Here is a 4035-nt window from a genome sequence, read left to right as displayed (position 1 = left end):
TTAAACGAATCTTCCTACAGCCAACAAGGGGTGGACCTTTGTTCACCCTAACCCTAACCCCAACGCCAACCACAACCATAACCCAACGCTAAAGCTAACTGTCAGGGGTTCAGGGAGAGAGGCGCAGGTGGGGGAGGAGACATAGAGCGAGGGGGAAGGATCCCAGGACGACGAGGAAGAGGATGACAATGACCCGAGGTTGTCCATGAGTCCGTCCAGTGAATCGGAGGACTCCCAAAGAGGAGCCCCCCTGGTCAGGCCAAGGGGAGCTAGAGGGGGAAGCAGTCAGGAGCAGGGGAACGAAGGGGGAACTCCCAGTGGGAGTTGGAAGTCGGGACCGGCTTCTCCGCCGGAACAGAGTGAAGGGGGTGGAGTTACCAGTGTGTCAGAAGCAGCAGAACAGGGAGCAGAGGGGGGAAGGAGATCAGCGCAAGACGTCCTGCCGGAAGGGGCGGAGAGTAGTACCGAGAGCAGTGTAACTGTCAAAAGGAAGGTCAGAAGCAACGTGCGCGCGCCAAGTTCAAATGTGGAGGCGCGCGGAAGTGAGGAGAGTCCTGGGGAGGAGCCTGGTCCCAAAGCGCGAAGGAGGGGGGAGCAGGCGTCAGAGGATTCAGCCTCTGGGGAGTCCCGGAGGGAGAGAACACAGGGGAGCAGAAAGACCCTGCGGAAAAGAAAGGAGAGGAAGAGGTGGTCCAGCACAAGCCTCTTAAACTGGTGTAGAGGCGGGACTGACTCAGAGGGGACTTCAGCGGTCTAAGGGTAACAGACGTAGAGCCACGGAGCTCGGATGTAAAACCAAGAATGTTCTTCAATAAAAGCTTTTGTATATAACCCGGACTGGACTTTGGTCTCTTGTGAGCTGGGACCTCGGGTGGCTCTGACACTAACCCTAACCCTAACCCTACAGCCAACAAGGGGTGGACCTTTGTTCACCCTAACCCTAACCCTAATCCAAACCCTAACCCTAACCCTAACCCTAACCCTAACCCTAACCCAAGGGCTGCAAAATCTTAAACGAACCTTCCTATAGGCAACAAGGGGTGGACCTTTGTTCACCCTAACCCTAACCCTAACCCTAACCCTACCCTAACCCTAACCCTAACCCTAACCCTAACCCTACCATAATCCTAACCCTAACCCTAACCCTAACCCCAATCCTAACCCTAACCCTAACCGCAACCCTAACCCTAACCCTAACCCTAACCCCAACCCTAACCCTAACCCTAACCCTAACCCTAACCCCAATCCCAACCCCACCCCTAACCCAACCCTAACCCTAACCCTAACCCTAACCCTAACCCTAACCCTAACTGTCAGGGTTTCAGGGACAGAGAGCGAGGGGGAGGGGTCCCAGGGCGACGAGGAAGAGGACGACGACGACCCGAGGTTGTCAGTAAGTCCGTCAAGTGAATCCGAGGATTCCCAAAAGGGAGCCCCCCTGGTCAGGCCAAGGGGCTGTAGAGAGGGAGGCAGTCAGAAGCAGGGGAACGAAGGGGGAGTCCCCAGTGGGGGCTGGAGATCGGGACCGGCCTCTCCGTCGGAACGGAGTGAAGGGGGTGGAGTTGCCAGTGTGTCAGAAAGAGCAGAACAGGAAGCAGAGAGGGGAAGGAGTTCGGAGCAGAACGTCCTGCCGGAAGGGGAGGAGTGTAGTACCGAGAGTAGCGTAACGGTCGAAAGGAAGGTCAGAGGCAACGTACGCGCGCCAAGTTCAAATGTGGAGGCGCGCGGAAATGAGGAGAGCCCTGAGGAGGAGCCTGGTCCCAAAGCACGAAGGAGGGGGGAGCAGGCGTCAGAAGACTCAGCCTCGGGGGAGTCCCGGAGGGAGGGAGCACAGGGGGGCAGAAAGACCCTGCGGAAAAGGAAGGAGAGGAAAAGGTGGAGCAGTACAAGCCTCTTAAGCTGGTGCAGGGGCGGGACTGACTCAGAGGGGACTTCTAACATCTAAGGGTAACAGATGCTGAGCCACGGAGCTTGGATGTAACGACAACAATGTTCTTCAATAAAACCTTTTGTATATAACTTGGACTGGATTTTGGTCTCTTGTGAGCTGGGACCTCGGGTGGCTCTGACAGTAAGTCCCCTCCCAAAGAACGCAAAATTTTTTTTTGCAAAGCTCACAAACGGTGACAGCCATGAGTGCGGAGGATCAGCTGACAGCACTGCGAACTACAGTTTCCGAACTCATCGCTGCAGTCCTTGCGTCTCAGAAGAAGCATGACGAAATGGAGAAGCGCTGCCAGGACCTGCAAACAAGGTGGGAGCGTGCAAGCAGGGAAGGGTTCCCAGGGTCCAGATCAGAGGGCATTGGACTTGGAAGGCGGGGGGGCAGCCTAGTCACCCACTTCGATGGGAACCTGAAGCACTACCCCAGTTTCAGAGCAGACGTTTTGTATGCATTGCACTTGCTTCGTCATGACTTTAAAGATGAGGAGGAGAAAGTGGGGTTTATTGTTTCTCACTTGCATGGGCCGGCCAGAGACTGGTTGCGCAATTTGTGGCGTGAAGATGGCCCTGCCCGCCGCGATTCTGATGAATTCATTAAAGCGATGGATGCCTGCTTCCAGTCAACCGTAGATTTGGATCTTGCACGCAGGGAGATATTTGGACTGCGGCAAGGCAAAGCCACTGTGCGTCAGTACCATTCCAGATTTTTTGCTTTACTGACTGCGTTACGCTGGGAGAAAGACTGCACACCTGTGAGGGATTTGTTCTGGGAGGGTCTCAGCGGTCCCATAAAGATCACCTTTTGTTCATCGTACTGTGCTCAAAATTGCATCCAGTCCTGCCAGGAGGAGGGGGCTGAGCAGCAGCTGCGACTTGGCATGGTGCAGGCAGTACCTAGCAAGTACGAAGGGTTCCTGGAGGTTTTCTGCGAGAAGGAAGCTGACCAGTTGCCGCCCCACAGACCTTATGATTGTGCCATCGATCTGGTGCCGGGGGCACAGTTGCCGACTGCAAAGCTGTATTCCATGTCTGAGGACGAAATGCAAGAGCTCAGGGAGTTCATAGAGCACAATTTGAAGCGTGGATTCATCCGGGAATCGAAAGCAGTGGGGGGCAGTCCTGTGTTCTTTGTGAAGAAGAAGGACACGCCCCAAAAGAGACTCATTGTGGACTATAGAACCATAAACAGTATGACCAAACCCAAGGCCTTCCCCATGCCTAAGATTGATGATCTCCTAGCAACCGTGAGGAAGGGGAAGATCTTCACCAAATTGGATCTGCGTGGAGCGTATAACCTCATACGCATCCGGGAGGGCGATGAGTGGAAAACGGCCATGTTCACGCCTCTGGGCACGTATGAATACAGAGTTATGCCGTTTGGTCTCCAAAATGGATCTCACGTCTTCCAAGCCTTTATTCATCACGTGCTAGCGGGACTCCTCTACAAGAAATGTGTGTGTTTCCTCGACGACATCCTGATCTTTTCGGAGACGGAAGAGGCCCACGAGAGGGACGTAAAGGAAGTCCTGCAAAGACTACGGGAGAACAGGCTCTACGCCAAGTTAGAGAAGTGCCAGTTTGATGTGACGGAGGTGGATTTCCTGGGCTACAAGCTGTCCGACAAGGGGCTCGCCATGGACAGCGTCAAGGTCTGCGCGGTGTTGGACTGGAAGAGCCCACGCAATCGGAAGGAAGTCCAGAGATTCGTCGGCTTCGCCAACTTCTACCGCAAATTCATCAGAGGTTTTGCAAAGGAGACGGCAGCGATCACGGACACTCTGAGTTCCAAGAAGAAGAGGTTCGTGTGGACGGAACAGGCGGAGCGCTCTTTTCGGAAGCTTAAAAGCCTTTTCGCCTCCGAGGAGCAGCTGCTGCACGTGAATCCAGGCAGGCCCATGCGAGTAGAGACCGACGCGTCAGACAGGGCGGTTGGAGCCGTGCTCCTGCAAGAAGATCCACATGGGAACTGGTGACCCGGTGCCTTTTACTCCCGAAAGCTCAGCAAGGCGGAGCAAAACTACACCATATGGGACAGAGAGCTGTTGGCCATTCACGCAGCGTTCAAAGCGTGGCGACACTTCCTCATAGGAG

The sequence above is a fragment of the Podarcis gaigeae genome, assembly GCF_964106915.1.
Source record: "Podarcis gaigeae genome assembly, chromosome: 7".
In the NCBI taxonomy this organism is placed as follows: Eukaryota; Metazoa; Chordata; class Lepidosauria; order Squamata; family Lacertidae; genus Podarcis; species Podarcis gaigeae.
This window is presented reverse-complemented; position numbering follows the sequence as displayed.